This window comes from Periplaneta americana, chromosome 3, assembly GCF_040183065.1.
Source record: "Periplaneta americana isolate PAMFEO1 chromosome 3, P.americana_PAMFEO1_priV1, whole genome shotgun sequence".
Taxonomy (NCBI): Eukaryota; Metazoa; Arthropoda; class Insecta; order Blattodea; family Blattidae; genus Periplaneta; species Periplaneta americana.
Window position 1 is genome coordinate 163,618,008 of NC_091119.1, and position 24,965 is coordinate 163,642,972.

General features: G+C 38.2%; 1 long non-coding RNA gene across 1 annotated transcript; it reads right to left on the reverse strand.

Moving 5' to 3' along the window:
- Positions 1 to 594: 594 nt before the first annotated feature.
- On the reverse strand, positions 595 to 24,189 carry LOC138696807 (uncharacterized). Its single transcript, XR_011331467.1, has 6 exons — positions 24,125 to 24,189; positions 15,235 to 15,342; positions 14,717 to 14,824; positions 13,658 to 13,764; positions 13,129 to 13,236; positions 595 to 1,558 (listed from the first exon to the last, which is right to left on the reverse strand). It is a non-coding gene; the product is annotated as an uncharacterized lncRNA (long non-coding RNA).
- Positions 24,190 to 24,965: the final 776 nt, after the last annotated feature.

Consider the following 24,965-nt stretch of genomic DNA (forward strand, 5'->3'; position numbering starts at 1 on the left):
GAACCCTGAGTTTGGGACTCGGAAACCGGTGTTTTGGAACCTGTACCCGGAGTTTAGGACCCGGATTTTGGAAACCGGAACCGGGAGTTTGGTGCCCGAGAGCCGGAGTTTGGGACCCGGAATCCGCTGTTTGCGACCCGGAGTGTTTGGAACCGTAACCCGGAGTTTGGGTACCGGTACCCGGTGATTGTGAACCGGTACCCGGAGATTGGGAACCAGTACACGGAGTTTGTGACCAGGGGTTTTAGAACTGGATCCCGGAGTTTGGATACCGGAACCCCGGAGTTTGGGAACCGGAACCCCGGAGTTTAGAGAATTGGATCCCCGAAGTTTGGGAACCGGAACCCGGGGTTTTGGGACTCTGGACCCTGAGCTTGGGAACCGGAACCCGGAATTTGGGACTCAGGACCTGGAGTGACCCGGAATCCGGAGTTTGGATACGGAACCCGGAGTTTGGGAGCCGTAACCCGGATTTTCTGACCCGGAACCCGGAGTTTCAGACCTGGACTTAGGGAACGGGAACCCGTTTTTGGGAACAGGAGCCCGGAGTTTGGTACCCTGAACCCGGAATTTGGTACCCCGGAACCCGGAGTTTGTGAACCGGAACCCGGAGTTTGGGTGTCCACCCGCACAAAAAATATAGATAGACCCCGGTACCACTCAGGCGCTGGACGTGTTAAGTCCTATTCAGCTGTGCGCCCTGTTGACACCAGCCTGATATCTAGTTATACACATGTGTAGTTAGCCTCAATTGCAATGTAAGGTATGAACTCAATGACGTAAATACATGTTATGTTAGCTCACTAGTTAAGTACAAAGTGCTGATCGCTTCCAAGCAAAGAGTCCACAGGAAGCATTCCTCCTTCATGTCATTTTCTTCATATTGACATTACTTTATTGTCATAAAATACATAGTATACAGGCATAGTCAAACATTTATATTCAAATATACTGTATATTTAAAAATTATCATCAACATTATACAAAAATTCCTTTGTTAAAATAGACTTAATAAATATATCCTGTTTCTACATTGCTTAATAAACTTATAACACCCCTCATGTAATGCTATAGTCACTACACTGAAGGTTATTCATTACACATTGCATCTCCATAATCTATTCCTTCAACACCTTCTCTTTACGAAACACTAGACCTAATGACGTCAACATTTTATACTGTGAGCCTCCTATTAACATTTCTAACATGTTGGATACTGAAAATTATTGACAATGAAATTAGCTTTTATGCGGTTTACAGTATGTCTCTTATTGTTAAGAATTACTCCTCCTCTATTCATTTATACATATTATACACACACACGTATCTATAGTGTAATTAAGGTGTTTAATACATTTCATGAAATAAACTTCTATTATTTAACTAAATCACTCACTCTTTCAACCTTAACTTCTCCTCGCGTTCAACTGTTTACGTGTCCAGCTGTATCAAGTAACGAGGACAATGCTGCAAATATGATCACACCAGTCTGCGACATGAATGAAACATCACTGCCAGGCATTCCAGCGACATACTACCATCTACCCAAGGAATCAGCCTGCAAACATAAGCAATGTTATAGCTGCAATATCTCTGTGTTTCAAATCAACAATGCAACAAAGACATGAAATACATGAACAAGACAAAGGAAAAATATTCATAACTCTAAATCAAACATTCAAAACATATCCCACATTAGAATATATCACTATAATCATGGAATTAAATAATTACATTCAATTCAAAATAATAATTTCACTTTGCAACATAGCCACAATTTTGAACTTGGGACTTCGTACCTCAGTGAAGTCTTTCGCCCAATTTGAAATCTACATTTTGTACGTTGCAAGGATAATAAATGTCAGAAAATGTGAAATAAGAGAAACAGACACTGCAGATGATGTAAGGTATACAAAGCACGATGTCCTTATTACCACAATTAATGTCCAATTAATTATGAAACTATTTAGATAATGAGTAAAAATTATATATCCTTTAAACACAACAACAAAGGAGCTACCAGATGAGACAAAAACAACACTAATTGCCAAACAACAATTAGTCTCGAGAGGAATTCTCTCACTGCAAGGGATAAAAAAATCCAAAGTTGAAGAGCACAAGACTACAAAAAAGTGAAACGGATTTGCTCGATTTTATTCGTGAATATCAGTAAACATGTGGGGATGTTACAGTGAAAAGGGCGGGACTCTGAGCCTCTTCGTTCTACTTGTGTAGAGAAAAATTCCTTTTGGAAGGCCAAAATGACCATTTTTTTTAAATATCACGGCCCCTACCGTCCATATGCCTGGGGACAGAGGGTTGTCTTTTATACTACAGATAGAGTTCGTGGAGATCTATTCGCTGCATTTATCAGCTTTGTTCTCACTACACATGCGACGGAGATATGGAGGCGAGAATGTACGAGGAATAGAAGTTTAAAGCCTTGGTATTTTTTCTCGATAATCAGTTTGTGTTCGAGATTCGCATTTTCTTGATATGATGTCCGAAGTAAATCAAGGAGGTATTAAAGAATACATCCCGTTCCAAAATATGGCATTTATTTCTGCAAGTAATGGCAATACCGAGGAACGGGATGCGGCCCTGTATTCCCCCTTGACTTACTTCTTACCCAATTTTTGGATACCTAAAATATTTGAGTCTGTAATTCCGGAAATAACGGCCATACCGAGGAACGGGATGCGGCCCTGTATTCCCCCTTGAATTCCTTCTTACACGATAGCATCAAAATGGCAATCGCGAACACTTTCTGATTTTCGAGAAAAAAAGGGGAAGGGTTTAAACCACTACTCCGCCGACATTCTAGCCGCCATAACTCCGCAGTACGTGTAGTGGCAACAAAGCCGATGAGTGCGTTGAATACAGCTCGTCGAACTCTAACTTGAGTATAAAGGACAACTCTCTATCCCCGTCCGTTTGGACGGGAGAGGCCGGCAAAATTTCAAAAAATGGTCATTTTGACCTTCCAAAACAGAATTTTTTCTACACAAGGAGAACGAAGCGGCTCAGAGGCCCGCCCTTTTAACTGTAGCATCCCCGCATGTTCAGTAGTAATCACCGCTAAAATCCGGCAAATCCGTCGCACTTTTTTCTAGCCCCAATTTTTGGGTACCTAAAATATTTGAGTCTGTAATTCAGGAAATAACGGCCATACCGAGGAACGGGATGCGGTCCTGTGTTCCCCCTTGACTTCCCTCTTACACGATAGCATCAAAATGGCAATCGCGAACACTTTCTGACTTTCGAGAAAAAAAGGGGAAGGGCACTACTCCGCCGACATTCTAGCCGCCATAACTCCGCAGTACGTGTAGTGACAACAAAGCCGATGAGTGCGTTGAATATAGCTCGTCGAACTCTATCTTGAGTATAAAGGACAACTCTCTATGCCCGTCCGTTTGGACGGGAGAGGCCGGCAAAATGTCAAAAAATGGTCATTTTGACCTTCCAAAACAGAATTTTTTCTACACAAGGAGAACGAAGCGGCTCAGAGGCCCGCCCTTTTAACTGTAGCATCCCCGCATGTTCAGTAGTAATCACCGCTAAAATCCGGCAAATGAGTCGCACTTTTTTCTAGCCCCAAATTTTTGGGTACTTAAAATATTTGAGTCTGTAATTCCGGAAATAACGGCCATACCGAGGAACGGGATGCGGCCTTGTATTCCCCGTTGACTTCCTTCTTACACGATAGCATCAAAATGGCATTCGCGAACACTTTCTGATTTTCGAGACATTCTAGCGGCCATAACACCGCAGTACGTGTAGTGACAACAAGGCTGATGAGTGCGTTGAATACAGCTCGTCGAACTCTATCTTGAGTACAAAGGACAACTCTCTATCTGAGCCTGTAATTCTGGAAATAACGGCCATACACTTTCTGATTTTCCTTCTACTCCGCCGACATTCTAGCCGCCATAACTCCGCAGTACGTGTAGTGACAACAACGCGAATGAGTGCGTTGAATACAGCTCGTCGAACTCTATCTTGAGTATAAAGGACAACTCTCTATCCCCGTCCGTTTGGACGGGAGAGGCCGGCAAAATTTCAAAAAATGGTCATTTTGACATTCCAAAACATAATATTTTCTACACATGGAGAGCGAAGCGGCTCAGAGGCCCGCCCTTTTAACTGTAGCATCCCCGCATGTTCAGTAGTAATCACCGCTAAAATCCAGCAAATCCGTCGCACTTTTTTCTAGCCCCAATTTTTGGGTACCTAAAACATTTGAGTCTGTAATTCCGGAAATAACGGCCATTCCGAGGAACGGGATGCGGCCCTGTATTCCCACTTGACTTCCTTCTTACACGATAGCATCAAAATGGCAATCGCGAACACTTTTTGATTTTCGAGAAAAAAAGGGGAATTGTTTAAACCACTACTCCGCCGACATTCTATCCCCCATAACTCCGCAGTACGTGTAGTGAGAACAAAGCCGATGAGTGCGTTGAATACAGCTCGTCGAACTCTACCTTGAGTATAAAGAACAACTCTCTATCCCCGTCCGTTTGGACGGGTGAGGCCGGCAAAATTAAAAAAAAATGGTCATTTCGACCTTCAAAAACAGAATTTTTTCTACACAACGAGAACGAAGCGGCTCAGAGGCCCGCCCTTTTAACTGTAGCATCCCCGCATGATCAGTAGTAATCACCTCTAAAATCCGGCAAATGAGTCGCACTTTTTTCTAGCCCCAATTTTTGGGTACTTAAAATATTTGAGTCTGTAATTCCGGAAATAACGGCCATACCGAGGAACGGTATGCGGCCTTGTATTCCCCGTTGACTTCCTTCTTACACGATAGCATCAAAATGGCAATCGCGAACACTTTCTGATTTTCGAGACATTCTAGCGGCCATAACTCCGCAGTACGTGTAGTGACAACAAAGCCGATGAGTGCGTTGAATAAAGCTCGTCGAACTCTATCTTGAGTATAAAGGACAACTCTCTATCTGAGCCTGTAATTCCGGAAATAACCCCCATACACTTTCTGATTTTCTTTCTACTCCGCCGACATTCTAGCGGCCATAACTCCGCAGTACGTGTAGTGACAACAAAGCCGATGAGTGCGTTGAATACAGCTCGTCGAACTCTATCTTGAGTATAAAGGACAACTGTCTATCCCTGTCCGTTTGGAGGGAGAGGCGGGCAAAATTTCAAAAAATGGTCACTTATACCTTCCAAAACAGAATTTTTTCTACACAAGGAGAACGAAGCGGCTGAGAGGCCCGCCCTTTTAACTGTAGCATCCCCGCATGTTCAGTAGTAATCACCGCTAAAATCCTGCAAATCCGTCGAACTTTTTTCTAGCCCCAATTTTATGGGTACCTAAAATATTTGAGTCTGTAATTCCGGAAATAACGGCCATACCGAGGAACGGGATGCGGCCCTGTATTCACCCTCACTACTCCGCCGACATTCTAGCCGCCATAACTCCGCAGTACGTGTAGTGACAACAAAGCCGAAGAGTGCGTTGAATAGAGCTCGTCCAACTCTATCTTGAGTGTAGAGGACAACTCTTTATCCCCGTCCGTTTGGACGGGAGAGGCCGTCAAAATTAAAAAAAAATGGTCGTTTTGTCCTTCCGAAACAGAATTTTTTCTACACAAGGAGAACGAAACGGCTCAGAGGCCCGCCCTTTTAACTGTAGCATCCCCGCATGTTCAGTAGTAATCACCGCTAAAATCCGCAAATCCGTCGCACTTTTTTCTAGCCCCAATTTTTGGGTACCTAAAATATTTGGGTCTGTAATTCCGGAAATAAGGGCCATACCGAGGAACGGGATGGGGCCCTGTATTCCCCCCCTTGAGTACCTTCTCACACGATAGAATCAAAATGGCAATCGCGAACACTTTCTGATTTTCGAGAAAAAAAGGGGAAGGGAACCACTATTCCGCCGACATTCTAGCCGCCACAACTCGGCACTACGTGTAGTGACAACAAAGCCGATGAGTGCGTTGAATAGAGCTCGTCGAACTCCATCTTGAGTATAAAGGACAACTCTCTATCCCCGTGAGTTTGGACGGGAGAGGCCGGCAAAATAAAAAAAAAAAATGATCATTTTGACCTTCCAAAAACAAATTTTTTCTACACAAGGAGAACGAAGCGGCTCAGAGGCCCGCCGTTTTAACTGTAGCATCCCCGCATATTCAGTAGTAATCACCGCTAAAATCCGGCAAATCCGTCGCACTTTTTTCTAGCCCCAATTTTTGGGTACCTAAAATAATTGAGTCTGTAATTCTGGAAATAACGGCCATACCGAGGAACGGGATGCGGTCCTGTGTTCCCCCTTGACTTCCCTCGTTCACGAATGTATCAAAATGGCAATCGCGAACACTTTCTGATTTTCGAGAAAAAAAGTGGAACCCGACATTCTAGCCGCCATAACTCCGCACTACGTGTAGTGACAACAAAGCCGATGAGTGCGTTGAATACAGCTCGTCGAACTCTATCGCGAGTATAAAGGATAACTCTCTATCCCCGTCCGTTTGGACGGGAGAGGCCGTCAAATTAAAAAAAAAAAAAGGTCATTTTGACCTTCCAAAACACAATTTTTTCTACACAAGGAGAACGAAGAGGATCAGAGGCGCGCCCTTTTAACTGTAGCATCCCCGCATGTTTAGTAGTAGTCACCCCTAAAATCCGGCAAATCCGTCGCACTTTTTTCTAGCCCCAATTTTTGGGTACCTAAAATATTTGAGTCTGTAATTCCGGAAATAACGGCCATTCCGAGGAACGGGATGCGGCCCTGTATTCCCTCTTGACTTCCTTCTTACACGATAGCATCAAAATGGCAATCGCGAACACTTTCTGATTTTCGAGAAAAAAAGGAAGGTAAACCACTACTCCGCCGACATTCTAGCGGCCATAACTCCGCAGTACGTGTTGACAACAAAGCCGATGAGTGCGTTGAATACAGCTCGTCGAACTCCATCTTGAGTATAAAGGACAACTCTCTATCCCCGTGAGTTTGGACGGGAGAGGCCGGCAAAATAAAAAAAAAATGGTCATTTTGACCGTCAAAAAAAATTTTTTTTCTACACAAGGAGAACGAAGCGGCTCAGAGGCCCGCCCTTTTAACTGTAGCATCCCCGCATGTTCAGTAGTAATCACCCCTAAAATCCGGCAAACTCCGTCGCACTTTTTTCTAGCCCCAATTTTTTGGGTACCTAAAATATTTAAGTCTGTAATTCCGGAAATAACGGCCATACCGAGGAACGGGATGCGGCCCTGTATTCGCCCTCACTACTACGCCGACATTCTAGCCGCCATAACTCCGCAGTACGTGTACGGGATGGGGCCCTGTATTCCCCCTTGAGTACCTTCTCACACGATAGCATCAAAATGGCAATCGCGAACACTTTCTGATTTTCGAGAAAAAAAGGGGAAGGGAACCACTACTCCGCCGACATTGTAGCCGCCATAACTCGGCAGTACGTGTAGTGACAACAAAGCCGATGAGAGCGTTGAATACAGCTCGTCGAACTCCAACTTGAGTATGAAGGACAACTCTCTATCCCCGTCCGTTTGGACGGGAGAGGGCGGCAAAATTTCAAAAAATGGTCATTTTGACCTTCCAAAACAGAATTTTTTCTATACAAGGAGAACGAAGCGGCTCAGAGGCCCGCCCTTTTAACTGTAGCATCCCCGCATGTTCAGTAGTAATCACCGCTAAAATGCAGCAAATCCGTCGCACTTTTTTCTAGCCCCAAATTTTTGGGTACCTAAAATTTTTGAGTCTTTAATTCCGGAAATAACGGCCATACCGAGGTACGGGATGCGGCCCTGTGTTCCCCCTTGACATCCTTCTTACACGATAGCATCAAAATAGCAATCGCGAACACTTTCTGATTTTCGAGAAAAAAAGGGGAACCACTACTCCGCCGACATTCTAGTCGCCATAACTCCGTAGTACTTGTGGTGACAACAAAGCCGATGAGTGCGTTGAATACAGCTCGTCGAACTGTATCTTGAGTATAAAGGGCAACTCTCTATCCCCGTCCGTTTGGACGGGAGAGGCCGGCAAAATTTCAAAAAATGGTCATTTTGACCTTCCAAAACAGAATTTTTTCTACACAAGGAGAACGAAGAGGCTCAGAGGCCCGCCCTTTTAACTGTAGAATCCCCGCATGTTCAGTAGTAATCACCGCTAATATCCGGCAAATCCGTCGCACTTTTTTCTAGACCCAATTTTTGGGTACCTAAAATATTTGAGTCTGTAATTCCGGAAATAACGACCATACCGAGGAACGGGATGCTGCCCTGTATTCCCCCTTGACTTCCTTCTTACACGATAGCATCAAAATAGCAATCGCGAACACTTTCTGATTTTCGACATTCTAGCCGCCATAACTCCGCAGTACGTGTAGTGACAACAAAGCCGATGAGTGCGTTGAATACAGCTCGTCGAACTGTATCTTGAGTATAAAGGACAACTCTCTATCTCCGTCCGTTTGGACGGGAGAGGCCGGCAAAATTTCAAAAAATGATCATTTTGACCTTCCAAAATAGAATTTTTTCTACACCAGGAGAACGAAGCGGCTCAGAGGCCCGCCATTTAACTGTAGCATCCCCGCATGTTCAGTAGTAATCACCACTAAAATCCGGCAAATCCGTCGCACTTTTTTCTAGCCCCAATTTTTGGGTACCTAAAATATTTGAGTCTGTAATTCCGGAAATAACGGCCATACCGAGGAAAGGGATGCGGCCGTGTATTCCCCCTTGACTTCCTTCTTAGACGATAGCATCAAAATGGCAATCGAGAACAGTTTCTGATTTTCGAGAAAAAAAGGGACATTCTAGCCGCCGTAACTCCGCAGTAGTGTAGTGACAACAAAGCCGATGAGTGCGTTGAATACAGCTCGTCGAACTCTATCTTGAGTATAAAGGACAACTCTCTATCCCCGTCCGTTTGGACGGGGGAGGCCGGCAAATTTTCAAAAAATGATCATTTTGACCTTCCAAAACAGAATTTTTTCTACACAAGGAGAACGAAGCGGCTCAGAGGCCCGCCCTTTTAACTGTAGCATCCCCGCATGTTCAGTAGTAATCACTGCTAAAGTCCGGCAAATCCGTGGCGCTTTTTTCTAGTCCCAATTTTTGGTATAAAGGACAACTCTCTATCCACTTCCGTTTGGACGGGAGAGGCCGGCAAAATAAAAAAAAAATGGTAATTTTGACCTTCCAAAACCGAATTTTTTCTACTCAAGGAGAACGAAGCGGCTCAGGGGCCCGCCCTTTTAACTGAAGTATCCCCGCATGTTTAGTAGAAATCACCGCTAAAATCCGGCAAATCCGTCGCACTTTTTTCTAGCCCCAATTTTTGGGTACCTAAAATATTTGAGTCTGTAATTCCGGAAATAACGGCCATACCGAGGAACGGGATGCGGCCCTGTTTTCCCCCTTTTCTTCCTTCTTACACGAGAGGATCAAACTGGCAATCGCGAACACTTTCTGATTTTCGAGGTAAAAGTGTGAAGGGTTTAAACCACTACTCCGCCGACTTTCTAGCCGTGATATCTCTGCAGTACGTGCGGTGATAACGCCGATGAGTGCGGTGAATATAGCTCCTCGAACTGTATCTTCAGCATAAAAGACAACTCTCTAACCTCGTGAGTTTGGACGGGAGAAGGGGGAAATTTTTTAAAATATTGTACTTTTGACCTTCTAAAACAGATTTTTCTCTACACTGGGAGAACGAAGCGGCTCATATTCCCGCCTTTTTAACTGTAGCATCTCGGTATGTTGATTAATAATCACCGTGAAATCGAGAAAATCCGTCGCACTTATTTCTAGCCTTATTTTTTGGGTACCTAAAATATTGCAGTCTCTAATTCCGGATATAATGACCACACCGAAGAACGGGATGCAGTCCTGTATTCTCCCTTGGTTTACTTCTTACACGATAGCATCAAAATGTCAATCGGCAACACAAGCTGATATTCGAGAAAAAAATGGTAAGTTTTAAAAGCACTATTCCGCCGACATTCTTGCCGCTGTAACTCCGCAGTTCGTGTAGTAACATCAACTCCGATGAGTGTGTTGAATAGAGCTCCTCGAATTCTCTCTTCCGTCTCTCCATATGCAGTTCTCGATGCGCCCATACGTGCTACAGGCCCTGCCCATCTCAACATCTGGATATAGGCCTAATGTCCTTAATTATGTCTGTTGAAGAACAGAATGCGTGCAGTTCTGCGTTGTGTAACTTTCTCCATTCTCCTGTAACTTCATCTCTCTTAGCCCCAAATATTTTCCTAAGAACCTTATTCTCAAACACCCTTAATCTCTGTTCCTCTCTCAAAGTGAGAGTCGAAGTTTCACAACCATACAATTGAATCGGTAAAATAACTGCTTCATAAATTCTAATTTTCAGCTTTTTGAGAGCAGACTGGATGACAAAAGCTTCTCAACCGAATAATAACAGGCATTTGCCATATTTATTCTGCGTTTAATTTTTCCCAATTGTCATTTATATTTGTTACTGTTGCTCCTAGATAATCGAATTTTTCCACCTCTTCAAAGGATAAATCTCCAATATTTATATTTCCATTTCGTAAAATATTCTGTTCACGAGACATAATCATATAGTTTGTCTTTTCGAGATTTACTTCCAAACCTATCGCTTTTCTTGCTTCTAGTAAAATTTCCGTGTTTTCCCTAATCGTTTATGGATTTTCTCCTAACATATTCATGTCATCTGCATAGACAAGCGGCTAATGTAACCCGTTCAATTCCAAACTCTTTCTTTTACCCTGAACTTTCCAAATTACATACTCTAGAGCAAAATTAAAAAGTAAAGGTGATAGTGCATCTCCTTGCTTTAGTCCGTAGTGAACTGGAAAAGCATCAAACAGAAGCTAGCCTATACGGGCTCTGCTATACGTTTCACTGATACACATTTTAATTAATCGAACTAGTTTCTTGAAAATACCAAATTCAATAAGAATATCATATAAAACTTCTCTCTTAACCGAGTCATTTTTCTTTTTGAAATCTATAAATAACTGATGTACTGTACCCTTATACTCCCAATTTTTCTCCGATATCTGTGGAACACAATAAATCTTATCAATAGTCGATCTATTACGTCTAATACCACACTGATGATCCCCAATTATTTCTTCTACATATGGAATTTATCTTCTCAAAAGAATATGTAAAGAGTAATGATAATGGAGGTAGGTTAGTCTAATTTGCCACATCAGAAAGTTTAATTGTCAAAATTGCATTTTCTACACTATTGTAATTAATTACTGAAAATAATTATGAAAATCGTAATATTTTCTGAGCTGGTTTTCCAATGAGTTCGATAAGAAAACAGATGTTAAATGTCTAAGAAACAGATGGACGATGTATTTTCAGGAGAACAAAATTGCGTAATATTTTCTATGATAAAGCCTTTCCTTATTACAACGTTAGGAAATGATGAAAATGATGCCCGCTTAGCACATATATGTCACGTTTGCATTATCTAAAGTCTCTTATGGCACTGTCGAACAATGGCATAAATATAAGGAACAGCAGAAAGTTTATGTTTTGTTATTTCCGTTTATTTAGTCTTTTTTATTTTTCTCCTTTCTTTCTTTGTCTTTATTATATGGTAATTCTTTCTGTAAGCAAAACCAAACTAAAGGAAACTGAACAAAATTACATAAACAAGCTAAAACTAGCCTGAGCAAACCAAATGCAACCCAAACAAAAAATCGAGTCGACAAGATACAACTAGCCCTAGAAAACTAAGCCTAACTTAGGCAAAAAATCCGTAAAGCAATTGGAACTAACCCTAGAAACGAAAACCAAAACAAAATAGATTTCGGAACTAAAGAAAAAGTCGGCCTCGGTAGCGTAATTGGTATAGCGCTGGCCTTCTGTGCTCGAGGTTGCGGGTTCGATCCCGGCCCAGGTCGATGGCATTGAAGTGTGTTTGAATGCGACAGGCTCATATCAGTAGATTTACTGGCATGTGAATGAACTCCTGCGGGACAAAATTTCGGGAGACCTGCGTTAAATAAACTGTAGTTATACACAGGAAATAGCACGGGTGACGCAAGTAATGGCGTTAAGATGTAACTTGATTACAAAACTAGCATGTGTGAAAGGCGAGCGTCTTGTATGATTCATCACTTTCAGCAATGCAACGGTATTATCAACAGTAACCTCACTAAAGGTTTTGATTTATCTAGAGAGAATCAAAACTCGAGTGAGATTTAATTGACTATTACACGATTAGAAGAAAGTATATAAAGATTAGAAGAAATAAGGTGCTCTAATACAATAAAATATTAACTGACTTAATAACATTCTATTTCACTAATATTAGCTTCACCGAAACGTTTGAACTGAGCCGCCATTTTCAGATGACTATCCATGCGGTAAACAAATGACGATCGCAAAGCATGTTTTATAGTACTGTAAAGAATTCGTAGTTTGAAATGTTGGCAAACAAAGAAACAAATGGTAGTGAGATGATAAAAACAAATAAAAAGTACAGTATATAAAGATTAGAAGAAATAGAGTACTCTAACACAATAAAATATTAATTGACTTAACTTATTAAAATTCTATTTCACTAATGTTAGCTTCACCAAAACGTTTGAACGGAGCCGCCATTTTCAGTTTACTATCTATGCGGTAAACAAATGACGATCGCAAAGCATGTTTTATAGTATCGTAAAGAATTTGCAGTTTGAAATGTTGGCAAACAAAGAAAAAAAGGTAGTGAGATTATAAAAACAGAAGAAAGTATATACATATTAGAAGAAATAAAGTACTCTAAAACAATAAAATAGGTATTAATTGATTTACTAAAATTATATTGCACTAATGTTAGCTTCACCAAAATGTTTGAAAGGAGTTGACTATCTATTCGGGAAACAAATGACGATTGCAACGCATATTTTATGGCACCGTAAAGAATTTGTAGTTTGAAGTGTTGGCAAACAAAGCAACAAATGCTATGGAAGTGATAAAAACAAACAAATGCTAGGAAAGTGATAAAATTGTAGTGATAAACACCCATGGTGGGTTGAAACACGTCCTTTCGTGCCGTTTTATTGGTCAAAAGTGGTATGACGTAGTAAAAGTGTAATAGTCTTCAATAACATGCACTAGCATTCTTACCTGTACAAAGCAAGTAGGATTCTGCACATATTTCTTGCGAGGAGCGAAGAATTAGATGTCTCGATTCTAACTCGTCTCCATCTCGTGTGTAAATGTTACGGTGAAGTCCTACAAGAAAAAACAAAATGCATAGTGAGGTTATAAAAACAGAAGAAAGTATATGAATATTAGAATAAATAAAGTACTCTAAAACAATAAAATAGGTATTAATTGATTTACTAAAATTATATTGCACTAATGTTAATTTCACCAAAATGTTTGAACGGAGTTGACTATCTATTCGGGAAACAAATTATGATTGCAACGCATATTTTATAGTACAGTAAAGAATTTGCAGTTTGAAGTGTTAGCAAACAAAACCACAAATGTGATAAACACGAACAAATGCTAGGGAAGTGATAAACTTGTAGCGATAAACAGCCATGGTGCGTTGAAACACGCCTTTTCGTGCCATTTTATTGATCAAAAGTTGTACATATGACACAGTAAAAGTGTAATGGTCCTGAATAACATGCAATAGCATTCTTACCTGTACAAACAATTAGGTTTCTGCACATATTTCTTGCGAGGAGCGAAGAATTAGATGTCTCGATTCTAGCTCGTCTCCATCTCGTGTGTAAATGTTACGGTGAAGTCCTACAAGAAAAAACAAAATGCATAGTGATGTTATAAAAGCAGAAGAAATTATATAAATATTAGAAGAAATAAAGTACTGTAATACAATAAAATAGGTTGGTATTATTGACTAACTAAAATTCTTTGCATTAATGTTAGCTTCACGAAAATGTTTGAATGGAGCTGACTATCTATTTGAGAAACAAATGATGATTGCAAAGCATGTTTTATAGTACCGTAAAGAATTTGCAGTTTGAAATGTTGGCAAACAAAGCAACAAATGCTATGGAAGTGATAAAAACAAACAAAGGCTAGGAATGTGACAAAATTGTAGCGATAAACAGCCATGGCGGGTTGAAACACGCCCTTTCGTGCCGTTTCATTGGTCAAAAGTAGTACATATGATGTAGTAAATGTGTAAGTCCTCAATAACATGCAATAGCATTTTTATCTGTACAAAGCAACTAGGTTTTAGCAAATATTTCTTGCGAGGACCGAAGAATAAGATGTCTCGATTCTAGCTCGTCTCCATCTAGTGTCTGAATGTTACGGTTAAGTCCTACAAGGAAAAACAAAATGCATAGGTTATAAAAACAGAAGAAAGTATATGAATATATTATAATAAATAAAGTACTCTAATACAATAAAATAGGTTGGTATTAACTAAAATTATATTGCACTAATATTAGTTTCACCAAAATGTTTGAACGGAGTTGATTATCTATTCGGGAAACAAATGACGATTGCAAAGCATGTTTTATAGTACCACCGTAAAGAATTTGCAGTTTGAGATGTTGGAAAACAAAGCCACAAATGTGATAAAAACAAACAAATGCTAGGGAAGTGATAAACTTGTAGCGATAAACAGCCATGGTGTGTTGAAACACGTCCCTTCGTGCCGTTTTATTGATCAAAAGTAGTATGACGTAGTAAAAGTGTAAAACTCCTCAATAACATGCAATAGCATTCTTACCTGTACAAAGCAAGTAGGTTTCTGCACATATTTCTTGCGAGGAGCGAAGAATAAGATGTCTCGATTCTAGCTCGTCTCCATCTTGTGTCTGAAAGTTACGGTTAAGTCCTACAAGGAAAAACAAAATGCATAGTGAGATTATAAAAGCAGAAGAAATTATATAAATATTAGAAGAAATAAAGTACTGTAATAGAATATAATAGATAGATATTAATTGACTAACTAAAATTATATTGCACTAATTTTAGCTTCACCAAAATGTTTGAACGGAGTTGACTATCTAGTTGACGATTCCAAAGCATGTTTCATAGTGCCGTAAAGAATTTGCAGTTTGAAATGTTGGAAAACAAAACCACAAATGTGATAAAAACAAACAAATGCTAGGGAAGTGATAAACTTGTAGCGATAAACAGCCATGGTGTGTTGAAACACGTCCCTTCGTGCAGTTTTATTGATCGAAAGTAGTATGACGTAGTAAAAGTGTAATACTCCTCAATAACATGCAATAGCATTCTTACCTGTACAAAGCAAGTAGATTTCTGCACATATTTCTTGGGAGGACAGAAGAATAATATGTCTCGATTCTAGCTCGTCTCCATCTTGTGTCTGAATGTTACGGTGAAGACCTACAAGGAAAAAACAAAATGCATATCGAAGTTATAAAAGCAAAAGAAAGTATATAAATATTAGAAGAAATAAAGTACTGTAATAGAATATAATAGATAGATATTAATTGACTAACTAAAATTATATTGTACTAATGTTAGCTTCACCAAAATGTTTGAACGGAGTTGACTATCTAGTTGACGATTCCAAAGCATGTTTCATAGTGCCGTAAAGAATTTGCAGTTTGAAATGTTGGAAAACAAAGCAACAAATGCTATGGAAGTGATAAAAACAAAAAAATGCTAGGAATGTGAACGGTGGGTTGAAACACGTCCTTTCGTGCCGTTTTATTGGTCAAAAGTAGTAGGCTACATATGACGTAGTAAAAGTGTAAGTCCTCAATAACATGCAATAGCATTCTTATCTGTACAAAGCAAGTAGGTTTCAGCACATATTTCTTGCGAGAACCGAAGAATAAAATGTCTCGATTCTAGCTCGTCTCCATCTCGTGTCTGAATGTTACGGTGAAGTCCTACAAGAAAAAGGAAAATGTGTTTTGTATTGTAACTTCAGAAAAGCTCTAGAACGATATTCCTACAGGATTATCTACTTTGGCTTTAAAACTTCGTAACACAAGACGATTGCATTTACATGAGCAACATTTATTCTTTGTATGATGTACGTTGTTGATAACGAATGATAGGAATATTTTACACCTTATGACACGGAAAATGGTCGCTCTCGTGTAGTGTGTATGTGTCTAAGTGTCGTTCGAGTTAACGCGCGATTCACACGGGGGAAAATCGTATGAAGGATCGAGGATGATGTCAATTCGTAGCAGCGACGTATTTTATGTCACGAAACGACATATTTCCTACGAAATGTTTATGGCTTAGTGGTAGAGCTCTTTTTTCTCGTTTCAAAGACCTGGGTTCAAATTTCTCTATGTATGTTTTTAAATTTTAAGATATTTTAAATGTAGGTCTATTATCATTAGGTAGCGGATTTTTATGTGCTAAAACATTTAAATATATTTATTTTTATGTGCTAAAAAGTACGAAAATATTTGCTAAAAATAAAAATAAAATATTGTTTTTAATATGACAAAAATACCTTACTTAGATTGAAAAAAAAAAAATGTTACTAGGTACTCACCAACCACACTTGAGTGCTAGTAGTTGGCCGAGAATTGCAGTGAACAACAAAGGTCATCTCCAAATTCTCCATCACAAATGCATGCCGATTATCTCTGAACGACTTATACTGTGCAAACGATCTTTCCACATAACAGGACGTCAGACGTGCATATTTAAAGAGAGGAATGTCATAAACACATACACTGTCAATTTCACCTATAGACACATCCTCCAATACTTGAGCAACTTTACACATTTTTTTATATCCACTGTTTTTCCCAAACACATTCTGGAATTTGTCCCTTAGTAATTGTGCTTCTGAACCTGGTAGCGAGTCTAGTTTAATTTCCACGGCACGCACCTCGCTGTTTCAGACAACAGGTTATTGGATGTTTCGAGTTTTTTTTATGATGTCACACAAAAAGCTTAGATTTGCTAATAGGAAAGCCAAATCGTTTTTTAAATAACCATCTTTCAGTATATCTTGAAGGATATCGATTGACGAAGCCCAATAATAGGGAATCACAACAAGATGTATTGCCTTACTTGACAGGCATGAGCGAGAGGCGAGAGATATTTAAATTAAACAATATTTATACCCGAGCTCTTATCTGTTGTGTTTCACAAGCAAAACGTGGAATGAACTCATTTTCAGCAAAAAAAAAACATTTCTAATCATGTGTTGCAAGATCTCTCCTCCTTGTCCATGTTAATTTATTCTCTAATAATAACCTTGATAAGCTGCCTAGCAGTTCTCAGAACTTGAGGCGATATTATTACAAAAAATGGATCACGGATACACCACACAGCGCTTAGAAACACGAAGCAACCAAGAATTCTTAAAAAAAATATAACGTACTTCTGAGTGATATAATTGATTTAGTTTTAAAATATTTAAAAGTTCTTGTAAAAAAAATTATTTAAGTAAAAAAACCCGAGATTTATGTGTTTATTATAGATTTCCTGAAAATATGTATTTACATAATTTTTTTGTGAAAATATGTGTTTCTATGTGAAATAAAATTCGGGTTTTAAACTTGAAACTTTATGTTCGGAATTTTTAACTTTGTTAATTGTGTTTTATCACACGCAAAAATAATATTTAATTACATAAGAATCCGCTCCTTAATTATCATGCAACGATATTGGTTTCAGTCTATGTTTAAATTTCCAACCCTGTAATTTAGCTTATACCTACTATATAGCAGTAATATCAACCATCGTAGTAGTTCGGTCGGCTGAGGCACTTGCCTGTTGGTCTGGAGTTGCGCTCGGGCGTGGGTTCGATTTCCACTTAGGTTGATTACCTTTTTTTTTCAAGGTTTTCCCAACTGTAAGGCGAATGTTAGATAATCTTTGGCGAAACCTCGGCCTCATCCTGCCAAATATCAACTCGCTATCACCAATCTCATCAACGCTAAACAGCTGAGTAGTTGATATAGCGGCTTAAATAACCAACTAAAAAATTATAATATTTAAACATCACAGCCTGATATTGCATTTGGCGAAGATTCTCCTGCGAATACTGAATCGACGTTTATATTCTAAGATGGAAGAACAGTTGGAAGAAGAGCAGTTTGGCTTCACGAAAGGAAAAGGTGCAAGGGAATTGGACTACTACGAATAATCGGCGAAAGATACCTAGAGAAGCATAAGAAATGTAGGGTGACTGCACCGTTAGTCAGCCTGTTAACAGTACTGTAATACACTAGAGTAGTTTCTGATAAGAAAACCATTTAACATTATTTCCTTTATTAATCACCATTACAAACAAATAGTCTAGTTTTGAAATTTCACATAACATAACATTATAACTACAATTTTTAGACTAAAAATAATACATTTTCCTAGTAGTAACAAATTCTCCAGTATTCGGCCACATAAATCCAGTGTCCAGCCAGTTTGAAACCAGTACTCAGCCTCTAAACCAAATTTAGGTTAAATTCAATTTTACTGTTAGAATATGATAAAATAAACATTATACATGTACTTTCATTATACAGTATTACAAGAAAAAATTAGAAGGAATGACAGAAGGCATTTCTGAGGTAGACACTATTGAAACAATATTCCTTTTACAAAAAAAAAAAAAAAAAAAAAAAACAGCAAAATATAATATAAATTTAGCTTCCCTTAAGAAAAGGTTGCCAGATTTGACAAAGCGTATTACATATAATTTGGAAACACACCTAAAAGGTAAAGTGATATACATTTGAAACACTTAGGGAATCGGATATACAAAATGTCAGAAAAATTTACACCTAAGTAGCGTTTGTGCTCATTTACAGTTAAGAAGGGGGGGGGGGATCATCAGATAGGTTAGAATGATTGGAATGCCATATACCGCGAGAAAAAATAATAGTACGGATTTATTGGCATTGATATCTAAACCAACAGCCACGGTTAAGATAATTTGAAATTTCCATTATCATTCCCATACAAATGATTTCTCAATATATGAACCGATCCTTTGAGGGCACTAATGGCTATTTCCTTCACAATGCTATGTGTTAGGCCCAGTTGACAGTGAAATTCTTTACTCTCTGCAATATCATATGGCAATGCATTAAGCTCAGTACATTTGAAATGAAACCAGTTTGAACAATTGTCACACCCAATATTTTTCAAAACTTCATCTTCAACGTCACTAATAAGTTCATCATTATAAGCAGTACACAGTTGTCTTAAATAATTTTGTCCTCTTCCTGAGATTCATCATCTGGATCAGCATTTGCATCTGAGATGAATGTAGATTTCCTTTCTTTGTCTTTGCTATTTTTCATAAGAGATTTTCGATTCTCCCTCTCCTCTTTTCTCTGTTGTTTTAATTTTGTTTCCTCGATTTTGGTTAAGTTCTTTTTATGGAAGAACTCATGTCATGCTGCTGATGAAATAGTACATGGAACTCTCTCTTTAACATGTCGTTCCTTTTTTGTATTTGATAAGGGACCTGGCCAGAACAGATGCTCTTCAAAATTTTGTCCCTCTTCTAATGTCCCTTACCAATGTTTAAATTATTTTGCCGAATCTCAAGCAAAGCTTCCACTAACGCCCTCTCTTCATATTGGTGAATCGGTCGTTTCACCTTTTTAGTCGAAAACATTTTTATTTATAGGCCTATCTGTAAAATGTATATTTAGGAAGCAAGTTGTAGGTAACTTGTCATGAGTTCTACACTATTATTATTATTACACTAGCCGTACCCGTGCGCTCCGCTGCACCCGTTAGAAATAAATATAAAGTAATTACATAATTAAAATAGGACATTTGATCCAGGGAACATTCGTGTTTGATAGAAGGATAAATCGGTTAATATGTTACTTAATTTAAATTGTATTTAAAATATTAAAATGCGATCATTTTGATCCAGAGACCACTCATTTGGTGCAATGACAATTCCTTTAACATGTTTCTTAATTGTTATTACCAATTATTTTTGGAAAAGCGAAAATTAACAGAAAAATTTTGGCTACAGATTTATTATTATGTGTATATTATATTATATTATATTATGAAAAAGAGTGTTGATAACGGATGTACTCGAATTAGAAAGTTTTTAATTTGTTGTGGGAGCTCTTGAATCTCAGGAGGAACAACTTTTACAACAGCGCAACATAATCTGCTTGGCTCATTACCCAATTTTTTTGCATTGCATATGTATTTTATGTATTTTAACACGATTCAATTGAACATAGTTAAAATTTGAATTATAAAATAATGGATTGCTAAGCTAACGTACTATTACTGCATACTAAATCAATACACTCTCGTTCGTTAATTCTCTGAGATAAAAATGATTATGTTCATAAACATTCTTATAAGAAATACAGGAAATGAATATACAGAATAACCTATCAAGTTTTCTGTGCATAAGAAGCTATTTTAATCTTACCTGTCCTCAATTCACTCACAAGTTACTGTACTAACATTATAGCATTATGTTCATCCAGAGAAACTACACTTTCCAATGGTGAAATAATAATTAATTATACAAATCGGTTAATTTAGCTTCCGATATTACTTCATACGAACACAGAAACATTGTCTGTAGGCTATGTTTCATAGCTTTCGATTGTTGTGTCCAAGGCCCCTTATAGACGAAGTCATTTGTTTTTTATTTCAATACACCGCCTTAGATGGCAGCTATTTTAATTTTAATTTCTTCTATGGAAGAATGCTCAAAAAAATGAAATAAAGAAGAATACTTCTGAAATAATAAAAAGGATTTTTTAAAGAAACTTTTGTTATGTAACATATTTCACAAAAATCAATAATAAGCGATATATTTCGATTTATTTAATTCAGGCCCCCTTATAACCCCCCTTTTAAATAACGTATTTTGAATGCCATATAGCCTATAATCTAAGTTACAACGAACTTAATTTATATTCCAATTTTCATCGAAATCGGTTCAGCCATTATCGCGTGAAAAGGTAACAAACATACAGACAGATAGACATACTTACTTACAAATGGCTTTTAAGGAACCCGAAGGTTCATTGCCGCCCTCACATAAGCCCGCCAGCGGTCCCTATCCTGTGCAAGATTAATCCAGTCTCTATCATCATACCCCACCTCCCTCAAATCCATTTTAATATTATCCTCCCATCTACGTCTCGGCCTCCCTAAAGGTCTTTTTCCCTCCGGTCTCCCAACTAACACTCTATATGCATTTCTGGATTCGCCCATACGTGCTACATGCCCTGCCCATCTCAAACGTCTGGATTTAATGTTCCTAATTATGTCAGGTGAAGAATACAATGCGTGCAGTTCTGTGTTGTGTAACTTTCTCCATTCTCCTGTAACTTCATCCCGCTTAGCCCCAAATATTTTCCTAAGCACCTTATTCTCAAACACCCTGAACCTATGTTCCTCTCTCAGAGTGAGAGTCCAAGTTTCACAACCATACAGAAGAACCGGTAATATAACTGTTTTATAAATTCTAACTTTCAGATTTTTGGACAGCAGACTGGATGATAAGAGCTTCTCAACCGAATAATAACACGCATTTCCCATATTTATTCTTATTATTTCAAAAAAGCGATTTTCGGTTTCAGGATGGTTAATTATATATGTTAGGACCAATTATTTTTGAAAAATCGAAAATTACCAGAAAAATTTCGGCTACAGATTTATTATTAGTATAGATTATTTTATTTAGATTTTAATATTTGAGATGGTGGCTGACTATAGGTTAATCAAGATTCCAATAGTCAGCCTATGTGTCTTACTAGGCTGACTACTGCGTTTTATGTATTTAAACCAAAATACCATAGTCTGACATTAAAGGCCAGGCTTTAAGCTTGCAGATGACAGAAAATGGTCTTTAAACTCAGTGTGAGCCATAGTTCCAGTAGTCAGCCGCCTAGGCTGGCTTCTCTATCTTACTGAAGTCTCCTATAGTCAGCTCCATTGAAATACTTAATTTAACACTTTTAAAACACAAATTCAGTGCTCATTTAACTATTCTAGAATATTTCATGTCACTCAGTCACTGTTTTAAGTGGCTATGACTTATAATAACGAAATACTGAACTTGTAGAAATGTCACTGCACGTTGTTCAACGCACAAGAATATCGCACAACAACAACAACAACATGGTGCTCTCCACAACATGTTTAGAGGCTAACTATTGCTTTATATTTCTCACATCAGAGGTTACTAGAGGTTCGAGGGCGGGACAAAGAATGGCAGAGTACTGGCGAGCCAACAGAATATGTACATATTCTTTGATGTACTTATTTTTTTCATAATTATGCCAAGATGGCTGACTATTGGGAGGTGGCTGACAATAGAGTGAACTACCCTATATAGTATTTGTGGACTTAGAAAAGGCGTTTGACAGAGTGCATTGGAACAAACTGATGGACATCCTAAAAAAAATAGTCGTCGATTGGAAAGACAGGAGGCTGTTCAGTAACCTTTATATGAAACAACGAATCAAAGTCAAGATAGGAGAAGAAATGTCAGAGGGAAGTGAAATAGGGAGAAGAGTACGACAAGGATGCCCTTTATCATCTACTCTGTTCAACATCTACTTGGAGGATTTGGCGAAGAAATGGTTTTCAGAACATGGGAGGGGTGAAAGTAGGAGGAAGACGAATAAAGTGTATAAGATTTGCTGATGATATGGCATTATTAACAGAAGAGGAGCAGATACTATGGAATATGCTACTGGAGCTAAACGACAGTTGTGAGCAGTACGGGATGAAGATAAAATGCAAACAAGACGAAGACCATGGTTGTCGGAAGAAAAATAAAGAAGGCAAACTTGCGAATTCTTAATGAGGCAATAGAGCAAGTGGACAGCTTCAAATACTTTGGATGTACTATAAGCAGTAAAATGAGCTGCAGCCAGGAAATCAAAAGAAGGATAGCAATGGCAAAGGAAGCTTTTAATAGGAAAAGGAGCATCTTCTGCGGATCTCTAGAAAAGGAACTAAGGAAGAGACTAGTGAAGTGCTTTGTGTGGAGTGTGGCACTGTATGGTGCAGAAGAATGGACATTACAACGAAGTGAAGAGTAGCGAATAGAAACATTGAAATGTGGATATGGAGATGAATAGAGGGTGTGAAATGGACAGACAGAATAAAAAATTAAACTGTGCTGGAAAGAGTGAAGGAAGAAAGAATGATTCTGAAACTGATCAGAATGAGAAAAAGTAATTGGTTAGGTAACTGGCTGAGGAGAAACTGCCTACTGAAGGATGCACTGGAAGGAATGGTGAACGAGAGAAGATTTCGGGGCAGAAGAAGATATCAGATGATAGACGGGATTAAGATAAATGGATCATATGCGGAGATTAAGAGGAAGGTAGAAAATAGGAAGGACTGGAGAAAGCTGGGTTTGCAGTGAAAGACCTGCCCTTGGGCGGAACACTTTTGTATGTATATATGTATTAATTTTATAGGACCGTTCTTATTTCAAAATATTAATATATAAAAGTAAGTAGAAACATAACAAAAACATAATATGTGAATAACTTTATGTAGTTTCGAAATTCGAAAACATAACGGAAACAGAATTTGTCATGCAATTTACCGCTCATACACAAGTGATGGATAACCTCATTGAATAACAAACAATATTTAAGCCAACGTCAAATTTCTAAGGAAGGAAATAGTCATAACAACTGTTTCTTTCTTTCCATGTTCTAGGTTTAAATGTTATATATTCTATACGTTTTACCGAAATGAATTTATTTCTTGCATAAATTGAGTAAGACTACTAAATATTATTCATTTTATATTTTGTATTTGTGCACGCGCATATACTGATCGCTATAAGATCTGTACGCAAACAGCCACGTTAACTATCCGGTTATGAACTGAAGCAATACGAGGCCTATACAAAGAACTATACAAATTTATTTCAATTAACAGGATTCGAACTTCGGCACTACTACTTGCAAGTCATGCGTTTTACCATTCGTACACAGCAGTATTGCCTACTGTGTTTGTTTGAATGAAATAGACGCTTTTCTATCGACCACGACTGCATGCTCTGTGTTTATAGCGGAAGGTTAAAGGAACCACTGTTGTTGTTGTTTACTCAACTGTCTGGAAAGGAACCATTTATGATGCAACATTGTCAAATTATAATCACATTAACTTTCGTATTTTGTATTGCTGCAATTCGGATAATTTATAATATAACTAAACTTACCTTCACTAAGGCATCACATCCAGTTGAAAACACATAAACACCCGCCATCTTTCTACATGACGTATGACTAGTTTTCAGTGTTGCTAACATCGAAATTAATCTAATCTTCCGAATTTTACCTAAAAATTATCTTAGAAAAACTAAATTCTCTACCAAGTGTAAATAATTTTTTCTTACGAGTATACAATTAGTATTAATTACGTTAATTTTCCGGTAATTTCGATATTACAGTAATGGGAATCGCATAATGTAGATTCATGATACTTGTTCACCACATAAATTTAAAATCAATAGGCATGCCGTAGGTGAGGTTCGAAGCAGAACACTAGTTAGGAGAGAAAAAAAGGGATAAATGTAATTTATCGTTTTCTCCGCCACTGCTAGAATTTAATGGCAAGTTAATTATACAGAGTGACAGTGAAGTGAACACGCAAATTTTCAGAGCGAGTTTCTCTTGTTGTATACAGCAGAAACGTCTATAATATTGGTGGGAAGTTCGTAGTTTTCTCAGAAAAACAATTTTTTTTGTCCAAATGTTTAACACTCTGTAATTCTATAACTATTACGAGTAGGATCGTTATTTTTGTCCATGTCGATAAAAAATCTAATAATAGTACATTATGCAACGAGCCTATAACGATAGTAATTAAGACGCGAGTATGTTTGTTTATGAAACGAGCGCAAGCGAGTTTCATAATTTTCACACGAGCGTCTTAATTACCATTATAGGCAAGTTTCATTCGACTTTTTATGCTCGTCCATATTTCTAACTTGAAATTATTCAGAAGTATTCATTTTATTCGCATCTCACTGAAGAGCAGAAGTGACCTTGTGCAAGCTC